We start from the raw sequence: 15778 nt of genomic DNA, 5'->3' as shown, positions 1-15778 counted from the left end.
CTGCTTCTTTCTTTAAGGGGTATTGTCTTTTCTGTAGTCTAAATTCTGATTTCGGTGTGATATTAACTGGCCCTGCCGTACGGATAAGTCCTACATCTGATATCCCTGTTGACCAGAGAGTCTCTGGTACATCTCGCAAGGCGTTTTCTTCCTCCTTCAGTAGGAGTGTCCATCAGCTGTCTTTGAGAGAATGCAGGTCACAGCTGGGTTGGTCTGTGTCACCCAATTCAATTTTTGTACTTGTATTCCCTGTCCTGACAGTTCCAGTTCTGTTTGTTTCTCCCATTTTGTGGCTTTCTCCCCTAGGTCTGCCCACTGTATATTTTTATTCTTGGTCAGGCTAACATGTGGTAATCGATTAGATTTATAAAGTGTTAAAAATTCCTGAGGCAGCGAACAGCTAACTACACTTATTCCCTTCTGTGTCCCAGTACAGGTTACGCAGTACCAATCTATTTGTATGATTCTTAAATAATTTTTCTTCATATTCCTTATCGGGTCCTGGTGTATTACAAAAATATAGGGTACAATGTAACAGGTGTTGTTTATCAATGTCGAGGGAGGGAAACTTACTGATGGCTACATTCATCAGCTCCTTGGTCACAGTCCCCGGACCACTTGTGACCAAGTCCTGACTATACCAATAAAATATTTCACCCCGTCGATTGCACTGTAAAGGTGTCAGTTTGTCGCTGTGCTTCCATTCCCTGCATGGTTGGGACTACTGCTATACCAAATAACTGCATGAGATCCCTGCCCAAGAGATTCACTGGGCACTTTGCAGAAACTACAGTCTTACTTTTCTGTGTCAATCCCGAAACAGGATCAGTTATTGTAATATTGCGGGAGAGGGGCTCTTGATAGAGCTGCCCATTAGCTGCTTTGACTAATATGTAGTCGGATGATTCTGAGTTTTCTGGCAATTTGGAGGGGTGTATCAGGGTTTGTGATGCCCCTGAGTCGCACAAAAATTTGACTTCCATGCCTTCCACCGAAAGTATAACTTCTGGTTTAGTATCTGCTAAGTAGAGCTCCAAGCTCAATAAAGCCAAGTCTAGTACTTAATCTTCTACTTCACCGTCATCAATTCCCTGTACTTCCTCTATTTCCTTTTTCACATTCTCATTTGTCCTTTCTGCACTAGCCCCTTCTAATGATTCCTGACTATCATATAGTCAGTCTTCACCTTCCTTGTCTTCTGTAGTTGCTTTCTTATTTTTCTTGCAATCCCTCGCCAAATTTCCCTTTTTACCACATTTAAAACATTCACCCCTTTTCTTGCGTCCTTCAAAGTCTTCTGATCGTTGATCAGACTGCCTACCTCCCTGTGCATTTTACCTGCCCTTCTTTCCGGGGTGTACTACATAAACTTCCGCTCCGTCCTCTACAGAAAATACTTGAGCCTTCTTTTTCTTTTTGCTATTGAAATGCCTTTCAGCATGCCTAGCATATTTGAGTACTGATTGTATCCTGCCAGTTCGATGATTAACCATATGTTTTGTAATGAAACTGCTTATAGGTGCACTACTGCCTTTCAAAAATGCATTTTTCAACTGCTGTTCATATGGGGAATCTTGTTTTTGGTCTTCGGGGATCTGCATCCCACAGTGGTTATTAAAACATTCCAGTAGCCTAGTGAAATATTGGTCAACTGTCTCACCCTCCTGTCGGATGCATTGATTAATGCACGTCCAGTCTGCCCTAGGTTTCCATTTTTTAGAGATGCGGTCTGTAAGTCCTTTTACTCTAGCGTCTAAATATGCACTGCTATGAGGAAGGGGTTTTTGTTCAGCATCACGAGGATTCCAATTGCCACAAATCATGTACCAGTCTGGCCCTACAATTTGTCGAACTACCCTTTCTATTTCTTTCCCGTTTTTAAATGATAACTTAGCCTCATTCCTTGTAAATCTTCTGAGAATTTTCTAAAATTTAATTTTCGGATAGGGAATCCCTTCTGTAGCTTTCCGGATATCTTCCGGAGTCCAGGGTCTGTATACTAAGATGGCTGGATCCTGATTATCCTGCCCAGCCTGAGGGTTCGGTACTTCTGTGAGTGGACATATTTCCTCTTCTTCTTCTCCCGCAGGTTGTGTGTCTTTAAATTTCTGCCATGACTCTCGATTACCTGCTTTTGTTTGGGACCTAGTTTCAATGGGATCCCTTATTTTAGCTAGTTTTATAGCGTCCCTATCCTCAGTGACCACAGGATATAGCGGAGGTGGATCTACCTGTCTACTCGCTCCATATTCTGGTAAGGGAGGGGGAGGCGGAGGTGCTGTTGCTATTACTAGGTTGTTATCCTCCCTATCTAAAAACATTGTTTTTGAATCCTTGTTCTTTTGGTCCCTACGGTTTACTTCCTCCAGCCACCTGTGTGCCTGGGAAATTCCTAACTGTCGTTGCTTTTTTACCTGACCTTTAGAATCAGTTTTAAGTTGTTTAATAAGTTTGATGAGTGAGGATTTTTCCAATTTTCCATCAAATTCGTATTTAATAACCCATTTTGAAAAGTATCTGACATTGTCTGCACGCTGTGACTGCATATATTTTGCATCTTCCGTTAACAGTGGGTCTCGGGGTATTTTTGTATAGTTATTACCCATTTTCCCTTACTTTTGATTGTTACGTAACTTTACCTTGATTCTCTAGTTTTAACGTGTACCACGGATTTTGTTACAGTCTCTTCAGAATGACTACCTAAAGTCTACTTATTCTGTTTCTCCTGATCTATGACAAGACGGTACTTTTCCTATCCCTGACTGTAAGAAAAATACAATCTGACAAAAAACAATACACATCTAGTCCCTCATCCTAAAACAGAAAAAAAGTAGATTCACCTTACCTGAGCCCACATGATTAATCACCGATTCGCGGAAAACCCGTCCTTCAGTCACAGATCAGAAAGTGGCTGGCCTCTTTTGACAACAATTCAGTCGGAGGACTTTACATATAAGAAGAACCGATTTGGTTTCTTCCCCGTACGGTTTCAGCCACCTGGCCATCTGATCCGAGGTGAAGAGAGGGATTCCGGACCAATCTGTAAAGGAAAACACAAAGATCAATGCACGTTGGGTTCAAGCAAGGCACCCTTTATTACTTGCAGCAAGGAGACAAAGCATGTAGGTACAAGGCTTGTCTGATTTTCCATAGTTCAGCCTACAGTTTTTATACAGTTTTCTACAAGTTCACAGAAAGATGCTATTAGATTTGCTGCTGACATGGTCAAATAATTGTTGTCTTGCAAAAAAACATGTTTTTTGAGAAAAACAACCTGGCCTTGAGTTTGTTTCAGCTTCCCTTAGCTTCTCACAATTCTTTCTCTAGTTCTGATATGATACATTCAAGGTACAGTCCTGGCCTCAATACACTTTCTGCTGACCATGGTGGATTTCCAGACATCCATTGTTCTCTTTTCAGAGCTTCGAGCAGCTGCATATTTGCACACAGAATAAGCAGAATAAATGTATTAACTCCTTTTAACCCTTAATACACTAAACCTGCATATTGCATTGCAGTTATACATTTTCCTAACAGCATCGCAGTTTCACTCTGGGACACTGACCACTTGACCACCAATGATAACATTACAAACGTAAGCAAATGACACCCACGAAGTGGGGGGCTTCGCCTCCATGTCCCCCATTCCCTTTACTTAAATATATCAACTCAAGATGACACTACAGCAGAAAAAAGGCAAAGGTCTATATGGTGGCCAAGTGATTAGTTTTCCTGAGTGAAATTGTGACATTCTGGGAGTACAGCATTGTGAAGTTTCAGAGTTGTCGTCTTGATGATTGCAAGTCGGTTTCTGGTAAGTCAACATTGTAAAGGGGACACCTTCATGTATTTCCTTTCCTCCTTTATTTTTATTTATATATTTTTGAGTTCACAGGAGGAGCCCAATGGCTACACTTCCTATTGAGCCAAATTTAATTGGGGTGAGGCCAGAGTTGTGTGTTGGATCAGTGTGCAGATCCTGTGGAATGTCCTGTCCTCAATCCTTTGATTTGTTTGTGAGCTTTACTATAGCTGCCTCAGGAGATGGAGGTGTGAGTCTGGGCATGCAAATTTGGCACATTATTGTCTTCATGTTTTGATGATGCATCTGCATTCCTGTATGTGTCACTAGCAAGCTAAACTGCCTCCCTCCCTCCTTTCAGGATGGAAGAACCAGATATCAATTAGTCACAGCCCTCCTGCCTCAGTAACAGTTTGAGTTGTTTTTCCCTATTTTTGGTCTCTTCTTTTTAGTATTTTTGGACTCTGCACTGTGATTTCAAACATTTTAATATGGAGCTTCCTTCCTTGCCTGGTCCTATGCAGCTGTTCAAACATAGGTAGTCTGGGTTGTAGTAAGGGCTTTATTTCTATGTACCATGGGTAGTTGATTTCATTCTGCTAGACATCTGCATTGGTTTCTCTTTTTTCTGTTTGACTTTACAACCTTCTTTTCAGGTGCTTTTTTAATTTTAATTTCAATGACCCATCTATTTATTCATTCATTCATTCATTGTGTTTATTGGGAAAGTCCTATTTTCAATGGAGGCCCAGGGAGAAAAGCTCCGCATAAGTACATATTTACAATGAACAGCAATAAAAATGATGCATTTTAAGCATTACTTTGCAGGTAGTATTGAGACAAATAGTAAAGATGTTTATTATGTACTTTAGAAGTTATATTATTTTACATAAATCAAAGACATGTAATAGCTTGAAATACACGACCAGTGATATATATGTGCATTGACATTAATGAGGTAGGATGTTACTAGAGCAGGAACAGAACATAGAGGAGGAAGGGTATAAGCAGATGTAATCAAGAAAAACATAAGTAAAAAAAAGATTTGATAGTAAAGAGGTTGAGATTAACTATTGGGAAGATGCTGAGGTGGGTAAGGAAGTTTATTAGCAGGAATTGAGTAAGGATATTCTTGCCTACAAAATTGTCTGCTTTGCCATCTCCACCCCCCACCCAGTAAACTCATGCTCCAGTTTTTTTGACAGCCTCAAGCTTCTTTGCCATGGGACACTATGAACTACACTGTTATGCAGCTATTGTTTTAATGCAACTCTTTCTTATGTATCTCTCACCTTGTCTTTTTGCAGAGTGCAAGATCAAGCCTTCTCCCTTTCCTGGTTCCAGCTATTGCCTCATGTGTGAGCACTTCTAGGTTCACAGGTAATTACTCGGAATGTGATCCAGGAAACCAATTATTTATTTATTTTACATTTGTTAACCGGGAGTGTCTGACTGAGCCGAAAAGGCCCTTTTTCAGCAGAGGCCCGGGGAGAAAAGCTCCACAAAGAAAAATTACAGACACATTTAGTTATTTAGACATGATCAGTATACACACAAATTACAGGAGACATGTTTTTACAGTGGTATGCGGCACATAAACAGTTACAGTGGAGAGAACAAAAAAAAAATTAATTTTAAAAATAAAGGTAATTAATAGATTTGTGGTGTACAGCTGAAATTTGGAACATAGGTAGAATACATACATAGTACACAGGTACAGTACATACATTGTAGATTAGTCAGTGTTTGTGAGTAAGATTGAAAATTATTATCAAGTGCTCTAGATTTTGTATGTATGTGTTATCTGCTTTCACTAGCCTGGGGAGCAATCGTGGCACTGCCAACTTTGCTTGATATGTTGCCTGATGAGGTCTTTAAAGGAGGCTTTGGATGATGTGTTTTGAATGCTAGTAGGGACAGAGTTCCATTTTTTAGCCACTGAACTACTATATAGTACATCTCCAAAGCTATTGTAACTGTTGGTGACTTCTAGTAGTAGTTTGCTTGATGATCTAAGAGGCCTTTTGGCTGAGTGATGTTATACTAGGTTTTTGAGGGCAGGACACTTATTGGGGAGGTAATAGAATGACAGAGGCAGAGCTGATTGTAGGTTAGGAGGTTGGGCAGTTCAAGCCAGTGGAGTTGTCTCAAAGCAGTACAGTGATGAGTTCTATATGAGCAATTTGCAGCAAAGCGGGCAATTCTGTTATAGCAGGCTTCCATTTTGCTTAGTTCAGTTTTGTTGAGATTAGTCAGAATGGGAGATGCATAGAGTAGGGTGAATAGAAGTTGGGAGCGAGCAATGGCTGATCTTGTGTTGTTGGTAAGAAATGGTTTGATACGGTAAAGCGACCCGGGTTTGGCATGTACTTTTTTAATAGTTAAGTTGAGATGACTATCAGATTTTAGGTGGGAGTCTATGGTTATTTCCAGTAGGTTAGCGTTTGCCACTGAAGCAATTGGAGTAGCATTTGTGGAGTAGCTAGTGAATTGACTGTTAGTGTTTTTGTTAGAACTGGTTATAATCATAAGCTGAGTTTTCTTTGGATTGAGGATAAGTTGGGCTTTGGTAAGGTAGTTTTTAACGTCAGACAATGCTAGTTGAGTTGTTTGCACGAGGGTGGGAATGTTTTGTGCAGCACAGATTAAGGTAGTGTCATCTGCATACTGAATTATAGATGCATGCTGTGTGGGAGGTATGGAGGTCATTTGTGAAGACTGTGAATAGTAGTGGTCCTAAGATAGAACCCTGTGAAACTCCTATAGTTATGGGCAGCTGAGGAGAGAGAGAATTTTCCCATTTCACAGCTTGGTACCTGTCAGTTAAGTAGCTTTGGAACCAGGTAAGAGTGGAATTTGATAGATGATATTGGTTTAGTTTGTTTAGCAGGATTTGGTTTGAGACTGTGTCAAATGCTTTGGACATATCCAAAAAAAGAGTTGACACCTGCAGGCCTTCATTTTTGAGATGGTTTACTGTGTCTGTGAAGCAGAGGAGGGCTGTAGTGGTACTATGGGCAGGTCTGAAACCATGCTGAGTAGGTGACAGGATGTTGCTGTCTAGGAGATAGTTTAGCATCTGGGTATGGATGAATTTTTCTAGGATTTTGGCCAGGGGGGAGAGTAAAGCAATGGGTCTGTAGTTATTAAGTTCAGTGGAGGTCCCGCCTTTATGTATGGGTGTAACATAGGATGTTTTCAGAGTTTGGGCACATAGTTTTCAACAATTGATCTGTTTTTGAGAGTGGAGACTGGGATAGCAATAGCATCTGCTGTGAGTTTCAAGAAATAGCTGGGGAGTAGGTCGGCTGCTGTTGATGAGGTTTTTAGTTTGGAGAGCATGCTTTTGATTGAAGTGGTGGAAACTGTTTTGAGGGTAAAGCTTGTATTAGTGTTATTTGTGTTGGGGGGGGATAGTGAGGAAGGAACTGTCCTGTGATACCAAGGATAGAATTGAGTTCACAAAGTGGGAGTTGAATTGTGTTTCGATGGGAACTTTAGTGTCAGGGGTGGTTGGTTTGGGGGTAGCCTTTTGGGTGGATTTTAGTAGCTGGTTTACATTTTTCCAAAATTTTTGCAGGTTGTGTTGGTATTTAGTTTGTAATGTTATGTAGTAGGATTTTTTGTCCACCCTAATGCATTTTTTTGCACGGTTGCGCAGTTCTTGGTACTTAGTTAGGCTTTGTGTTTCTTTGTTTTTTTGATAGTAAAGCCAGGCAGTGTCTCTGGACTTGAGGATTTGTTTGGTTTCTTTACTGAGCCAGGGGTTTGTAGAGGTTCTAACCTTGATTTTGCACAATGGAGTGACAGTGTCTAGGTGTTGTAGAAATGTTTTGTTGAAATATGCTACAGTCTGGTCAAATGGGAGGGTTTTTAGGGGGGTCCAGTCACAGTTACAGAGTAAAGTGTTGAGGACCTCAGGAGAGATTTTTTTTGTATTTCTAGTGGATATATAGTTCGTGGTTTTGCATATGCTTGTTCTACTACATATAAAGTATATTATGTTGTGGTCACTTAAGGTGTCTGGGAGACTGCCTGTGTGAGGGTACAATGTGGTGTTGTTAGTTAGGATCCAGTCAAGGATGGATTCCCTTTTAGATTTTTTATCGCATCTAGTTGGAATTTAGGTACCCAGCCCAGTTTCTCGACTGCCCCAAAGCATTGTATGGTTAAGTGACTTTCACAAGGACTCACAATAAACAAGTAAAGGATGATAGAATCTAACCTTGGAACACAGGAAGCAGATTAACAGCTCATAGTCTTAATTCGCTGTGCTGCCAGACTCTAGGTCAAGTATCTCAATGAACATGTTTTATCTGACCACCCTAGATATGGAATGATAGAATATACTTTCTACTTTGTGCATATTGAGGTGATTCATGGTAACCACTCAACTTTTACCCTGCCCATTCTCTAATTTTGTCCTTTAGCGACTTGTCATTTAAGACATTTGCACATTTGCAGTGGGTGGCCTCTTAGTGCACCAGCTGGTCTATTTTCCTCCTAGTAACTTAACTACAAATAAATTGTTGGGCTCCCACTTTTTTGCTTCTCTCTTTCACCTGCTCCACTGTCTTGTTTTACCATTATCTCCAAATAACTCCCTGCATACCTTTTCTGGCTTTGCTTACCCTGTATTTAAAAAAAATCGCTTGCCCTATATTTAAAAAGACTTTAGCCTTGGATTTCTACGTTCCATCCCTTCTTGACTTTGCCCTGGTCTCTCTCATCCTGATTCCTTTGATCTCTCAGATAAGTACTAGCACTTCACCTCTGATATTTTTCTGCCTAGTCCTTGGGTACTGCTGGGAATCTCTTCAGATGTCCTCCTCCAGCTATGAAACATTGTCTTTTTTATCTTTCCAGTGCCCTTGCCACCTTCCTGTACCCAACCCTAGCTGACGTTTTGTACTGTTTCCTTTCCCTTTATTTTCCTTGTGCTTCCTTTCTGTCCTCTGCTTTTCTGCCCTCCATTCTCTACCTCCTTTGAGTCTTTCTTTATCCTTCCTGTCACTATCTTGTCTCTGATATTTTCTTTTGCCAGTTTCTAGATCCCCCTCATCTTTTATTAAGTTTCTTCCATTTCCTTTCTCCAGATTCCCTCTCACATCTGGTTCTTGTCATTTTGTGTCACATCCTTGTACTGTCTTGCTCCTACCTTCTACCTTTTAAAGACACAATTGTAATATACTTTCCAGTTCTTGTTTCAGCAGTTATGCTCCTGTGGGGGCTAAAATGGGACTTGTCCTTGCCGAGTAACTTTTGATGTCTCACAATCTGTTAATCCCCTGCTCACTGTATAGTATTAAGTTTTATTAAGAGTAATCGGGTACCCTGGGAATAGCCTTAAAGTAGCTGGCTGGTGGCAGCCAATCTACCTTGTAGTCTGGGTCGAGATAGTATAGCAGGTAAATCTGTGCCAGCCTTTCCCAGGTTTGTGTTTGTGTGTGTGTGTAATCAAATCTAAGTGTGTGTGTCAGCTACTTGGAACAGGGATACAGAGCACTGGTTTCTGCATAGAGAAATGTAGAGTCTTATTTGGTTTTGGAGCCTGGAGAGGAAGTCTAGCCTTAGGTCTGGTGTGTGCTCCCTGTGTGCTCTTAAGGGAAATTGTGCTTGGTGCAGAGAGCTGCATCTGAAAATACTGTGTGTATCCATTTTTGTTTTAAGTGAACATTCACCACCTGTGTCAGTGTTGAAGATTAGGTTTGCTTGATTACTGGCTCAGAGGAGGGCTATCGCATACTTCTACCCCTTTCTGAAGATCCCACTTCTCGTTCATTTATCTCTGTTTACAATTTTCACTATTTCAAGTTTGGTTGGTTTAGACTTTGATTTCTATTTCTGGTAATGACGTTTTTGGCAGCCACCAGAAGTAAACTTAATGAGGCCTTACTATGACGTATCCCAACTAAAAAAAATAATAATTTCTTTAGTTATACTCATTTGCTTGCCCAGTACTCCTAACAGAGTACTCTGTAGGGATTTTTTTTTAAGTCTGCCAACTGCTTACACTCCAAAAACATATCCTGCAAGCTATCCATTTCTTCCCCATTACACCTCCAACATTTGCCATCTACCTGAGGAAAAATTCTTTGGAGTCTACTTGGGGTATAAAAGTACCTATGCAAACACTTTGAAGCAAAATTCCTAAATATTTGAGACTTTGTTGCATATTTGGGAGCCTTACATATATTCTCCCATTGTTTCTTTGTGGATTGCTTATATAATCTCTCTTCCCAGTCTTTCTGACCTCTGATGGATTTCTATAGTTACTGTGCAGTATTTTATATGCCATACTAATTATCCATTGTTAACAGCAGCTTCTGTTGTACATTCAACTAAAAACTCCGCTAGTGCAGGTCATTCATTTAGGATTCTGCTATCCCATTCTCTTTGCCTGTACTCTATCAATCCCTGCCAGGGAAGGCCTCTAGCCTTCAGGCCAACTGACTTCTTGGCCTCTTCCCATTCTTTTACTTCTCTTTGTCTAATTATTTGCTCCCAGTACCTTGTTTCCTGTGCCAGCTTCCTCCAATAAATTCCAGCTGCCTCTTGCCTATTCTGTGCACCTCTTATTGCAGTCATTCCTGTCAACAGAATCTCCTTTCTCCATCTGAATATAATATTCTGTATGAGTGTTGTTATTCTCCTTAAGGATCTGCATCTAAAATTGCATTATTTCTTGACCCCCCCCCCAAACCGCTTCCCCATCAGCACTTTTCACTTTGAAGTGCAACTTTCTGTTTGTGTTGTGTACAGGAGCCTTAACTGTGTAGCTCAAAATATCCCTTCAAATAAGGTAATCCTAAATAATCTTGTTGTATTGGAAAGATCAAGCTAGCCCACTTGACTCTTCCCCTCTCAGACACAGTCCTTCAACTCTTTATTAATTACTATCCACAACTTCTCCTCTGGTTAACCTGTTTAAAACTAAAAGGACTAAAAACATTTTTACTGATATTGTATCGTGTTATCAATATTCATAAGAACAAGCTTCCATATTCTCCATTTTTTTTTCTTTTTTTTAATCTTTTGTTTAGTCTATTGCCAAATATCCTTATCTGCCATAACAGTGTCCTTTTAACCCATGGTCCTAAATATTTCATTTTATTATGTCCTCATAAATATGGGTATTGCTGAATAATTTCATATGTAGGTATGTAGTTTACAGCTATAGCCTTTTGTTTTATCATTTTAAATACCGAAAAAATGCAAAACTGAATTGTCCACAATATTGAGATGCCCTTTTCTGGTTCCATCAGGTACAAAATAATATCATCTGCAAATAAATCCAATTTGTCTTGAATATAATACCAGAGTCCCTTATTTTCTTTGTCAGTGGTTCTAAATGTAACACAAATAAAAGGAGAAATAGGATAACCCTTCCTGGTTCCTCTGTTCAGACGCAGTGTTTCAGAGAGGAACTCTCCCACTTTGATTTTTCTTTCAAATTCATCATATATTCTCACAATAATGAGGTTAATTAGATCAGGAAATGCAAATGCTCCCATTTCTGTCCTCATAAATTCCCAGCTTACTCTGTTGAATGTTTTCTCTGTATCAAGACCTGCCAACAGGAGCTGTCATTTCTTACATTCTGCTTCACTCTGGATCATAATTCTGTTAATGTTTTCAAATATTTGCCCTTCCTCCACAAAACCACATTGATATGTATCTGTCAATTTTGGCAACATCCTTGCCATTCTTTTAGCCATTAAAGCCATAAATATAATCATCACCTAAAGTTGAAGCGTGCCTATATGAAGCTGGATCTGATAGGTATTTACTAGTTTAGGCATTACAGCCACCACAGCTTTTTTTCCAGGATGTTGCTGCTTCCCCTCCTTTTAAAATACTGTTAAAATTTTTCAGATCTTTATCACAGTAGCGTAAATAGGATGGGGCAAGAGGGTCAACTGCCCTTGGTGCAAAGTTTTTCAGATCTTTATCATAGTAGTAGTGTAACTAGGACAGGGCAAGAGGGTCAACTGCCCTTGGTGCAAAGTATTTTTCTTCCTTCACTTGAAGAGCTGTTGAGGCAGTGGGACGGTGGTTCATGGTACCGGCACAGGCTGCTGGTTGAGCTAGCTACATATCTGCTTTATCACTTTTCTCCCTCTTAGTTTCCAAACTTTCCCCAAAATACCATTTGTTCCTAGAGACGTTCCTACAGATTGGTTATGCATCACCTTTTTATCTCCTCACCTCTTGACTATTTAATTGTTGATCCTCATCTACCTCTAACCTTGGCATATTTAAGGCTTCCATAAATATTTCCATTTGTGCTTTTCCCTTGATTTCCTCAATTCTGTGCTTTATACCAATTTTCATAAAATTTCCAAAATATCTCTTAAAACCTCCTACAGGATCTCTGATTATTTTTTGTTATAGTTTCCCTAAGTTTGTCAACAACTAATTGTGCTAAAAGTTTTTGTGCTCTGGAGTTATCAAAAACAGTAGTTTTTCTAAGTTCATGCATATTAGGTATTTACTCCCTTATTTCCTCTTTAGCATTCTGCTTTTGCATCTCTTCTTGTTCTGCGAGATTCTCCTTATTCTGTCTAAATAATTATTATTTCTTAATCATATCTTTTTTTTTTTTATTTCTACCCTGTTTTTTACACTCCACCTTTTGTTATCCAACTCAGTAGCTATCCTGAGTGCTTTCTGTCTCTCTTAATAATTTCCACTACCTATTCCTTGAATTTGTCACCTTTTAACAGCAAAGAAGCACAAGTGTTTCATCTTTACCTCATTACCCTGCACTTTTATCTTGGTAATTATTGGGGCATATTGTGAAATAGTTATTGAATCTGGGTCAAAGTTCTCAATTAAATGCAAAATATACTTTTTTTATTGTACCTTGGGGAATAATATGTAAATTCTCAGAGTTCCTACTACTGAATTCACATCTTCCTTGTCAAATATTTTCATTGATTTCATCAGAAATGTACTCTCTTGTTACCAATTTTAACAGGCCTCTCAAAGAATGGTGTAACTATTTTATATAATCTGTCAAAGGGGTAATTCACCCTCCTTTTATTAGTTTTGTACTCTTGCTATGTGACAGCTTCAAAGTAAAAGTAATATTTTATATATATATATATATATATATATATATATATATATATATAAATCATCTTAAGGTTCCCAAGGAACATCCACTCATAGGTTCATAAGTTCATAGGTAGGTACTAGGCTATTGGCCCTATGGCCTATACAAGCCTAGCCAAAAAGGTACCCTGGCTTTTGCCACCCAAGAAAATTATTTTCCTATGCCCCTGTTGAGCAGAGCCACAGAGGTGATCTCTGGGGTGAATTTCCTATTTCCCATCCAGTCATCAAGATTTTTCTTGAAGAGTGCTAATGAGGAGCTTTGTTTGATATAGATAGGTAGTTTGTTCCAGAGTATGGGAAGTCTCTGGGACAGGAATCTATCCCTCCAGCCAAGTTCTCTTTCTTGTGCTGACAAGGTTTAGGTCACTAGAGCGTGTAGCTTGGAGGTATTGGGATTTCTTTAAGTGGAGCATGTCCAACAGCTGTGGGTTTGACATAGCTTTGTATGTTAGGCAGAGATCACCTCTGCGATATGCGACGGAGTAAAGCTGGAGTTTTTTGAGACAGTCTGCGTAGGGCATCTGTTTGAGGCCGATAATCCTCTTTGTTAGGTATTTCTGCGGTCTTTCCAGTTGTTGTAGATGTCTTGTGAGGTACATACCAAAAGAGGCGTTGTACTCTATAATGGGTCTAATGAGTGACGAGTAGAGGGGAACAATGACCTCTTTTTTTTTTTTTTTTTTTTTCCTGTATGAGAAACCTTTTGTGATGAGGTGTGCCATGCAGAGAGATTTCCTGACTACTGTGGCAATGTGATTATCAAAGGAGAGACTACTGTCCACCTGTGTCCCAAGGTCTCTTATCACACTTTTGGTGTTAAGTAGAGTACCACCTATGTGGTAGCTCATGGGTACAGAGTTTTTACCAAAGGGATGACAGTGCACTTTTTGTCATTGAGCTTGAGGCCATGACTTTGACACCAGGCGTCTGTCTCAGTGACACCCTTTTGTAGGATGTCCACATCGTTAGGAGTTTCAATTATGGCTCCTAGTTTGCATTCATCTGCAAACTTTGTTAGCCAAAGACCTTCTATGTTAGCCTGTACGTCTTCAAAGTAGATACCAAACAGGAGATGACCCAGGACTGAACCCTGTGGTACTCCACTTGTCACTGGTTTGAAGTCGGATTTGGAGTCTGCTACTTTCACAGGTTCTGTCAGTGAGCCAGTTGGCAACCAATCTTGTGACATAGGGATTTATACCTAGTTTAGTGAGTTTATCTATAATTTCAGAGTGGAGGATGGTGTCAAAAGCCTTGGCAATATCTAAATAGGCTGTGTGAATCATCTTACCCTTGTCTATGGCTTTGGTGACTGCTTCAAAGAAGTCAGTCCAGTTTAGGAGACATGATCTGCCTTTTACAAACCCGAACTGTGTGGGATCCAGAGTTTGGAGATTACCAATAAGTTCCATGATGATACGTTCCATGGCCTTGCAGACCAGGCTCGTTGGGCTAATGGGGCGATAGGTCCCAGGGTCTGTAGTGGTGCCCCATTTGTGGAGTGGGATAACCATCGCTGTGCACCATTCAGTGGGCACAAAGCCTGAGGTGAGGCTATGATTGAACATGGTGCTTAGGTGGGGTGCCAGTTCATTCTGTAGTTCATGTAGAACGCAGCCAGGGATGTTGTCAGGTCCCATGGATGCTGTGTTCTTGTCTTTTACCTGTGCAGCTGTGATTGCAGGAACTTTACATTTTTCTGGTATAAAGATAGGCCCTTTAGGGGGTGGGGGGTAAAGTTAGCACTGAACCTATCCGCCAGGATGTTGGCAATATCAGTTGGTTCTGTATATTTAGTGCCATTGTGCTGTAACTCAGAGCAGATCTAAGTGTTGCCATTGAGATTCTTGACATAGCTATAGGATGCTTTGTGGTTGTCTTTAGAACTACCTTTGCAGAATTTTATGAGGGATCTCGGCTTCTCACTGAGGCTGACCAGGGGGTTCTTCCTGTCATGGGATTTTACTTTTTTTTTGCAACAGTTTCTTTCTTCTGTTGTAGAGTTTATTTATGCAGGGGACCACCAGATTGGCTTCCTTTTTTTGGAGGATAGCTTCTTGGTTCTGTTAGGGATGGCACGATCCATGCAATCATGGTAAGTGCTTATAAAGTGCATTTGTGTAGGATTTAGCAGTCGTACCTCTATTGTCTGTCTGCATGGGTGTCGTGAAGTTTGCCACTTCTGTCTTAAGAAGTGTGAATTTGGCTTTGGAGACATTTTTTACGGTGGTTTCCCTGATGGGGGGTGGGGGCGGGATGTGGATGTCTAGGCTGATTAGCTTGTGGTCGGATCTGAGCAACGAGGAATTGACCTCTGGTGCGTAACACTGGTCGCCCATGTTGGTAATGACCAGGTCTAGGATATTGCTGCCCCTGGTGGCGGTGTGGATAAGTTGATCCAATGCATTGGAATTTATGAATTCCAGAAAACATTGAGCAAAAGAGTCGGTACGAGTAGTTTCACAGTTAATGGTGGGGTAGTTGAAATTGCCCATTATTAGGATGTTAGGTTGTACCCTAATATTTCCAGTGTATCAAGAAATGAGGAGTGGGAATCCTGGGGCATGGTGGGGGATCTGTAGCAAGTTACAATTTGGATTGCAGTTTTGCCCAGAGTTAGTTGCACTTTGATAATATCGGATACATTATGCTGAGCAGCTAGCCTGGAGGTGTGGATATCCTTAATGAATATGGACATGCCTCCGCCTTAGTGTTTCGGTCCAGGTTAGGTGACTGAAAGGTGTGGTATGAATTATAGCCTGGTAATGCAGGGGTGCTCTCTGGAGCCTTGAACCAGGTCTCTGTCATTGCACAAGCAGATATTTTCTTTGCAATAAGATGTAAAATGTTATGAGA

General features: G+C 40.3%; 1 protein-coding gene across 10 annotated transcripts in view; it reads left to right on the top strand.

Moving 5' to 3' along the window:
- The window catches only part of SNRNP25 (small nuclear ribonucleoprotein U11/U12 subunit 25), a 426702-nt gene that overhangs the window by 13398 nt on the left and 397526 nt on the right, over positions 1-15778 (top strand). For 3 of the 10 annotated variants that reach the window (XM_044089461.1, XM_044089463.1, XM_044089457.1), the window contains exon 2: positions 5110-5182. The exons of the other annotated variants lie outside the window; for them this stretch is intronic. The gene's annotated coding sequence lies outside the window, so the exon portion shown is untranslated. The remainder of the gene's footprint in view (positions 1-5109; positions 5183-15778) is intronic. 10 annotated transcript variants of the gene reach the window in all.

This window comes from Protopterus annectens, chromosome 12.part0 (assembly GCF_019279795.1).
Source record: "Protopterus annectens isolate FY-2018-M chromosome 12.part0, PAN1.0, whole genome shotgun sequence".
Lineage (NCBI taxonomy): Eukaryota > Metazoa > Chordata > Ceratodontiformes > Protopteridae > Protopterus > Protopterus annectens.
The sequence above is the reverse complement of the archived record's forward strand: the minus strand, read 5'-3'. Positions and strand labels throughout refer to the sequence as shown.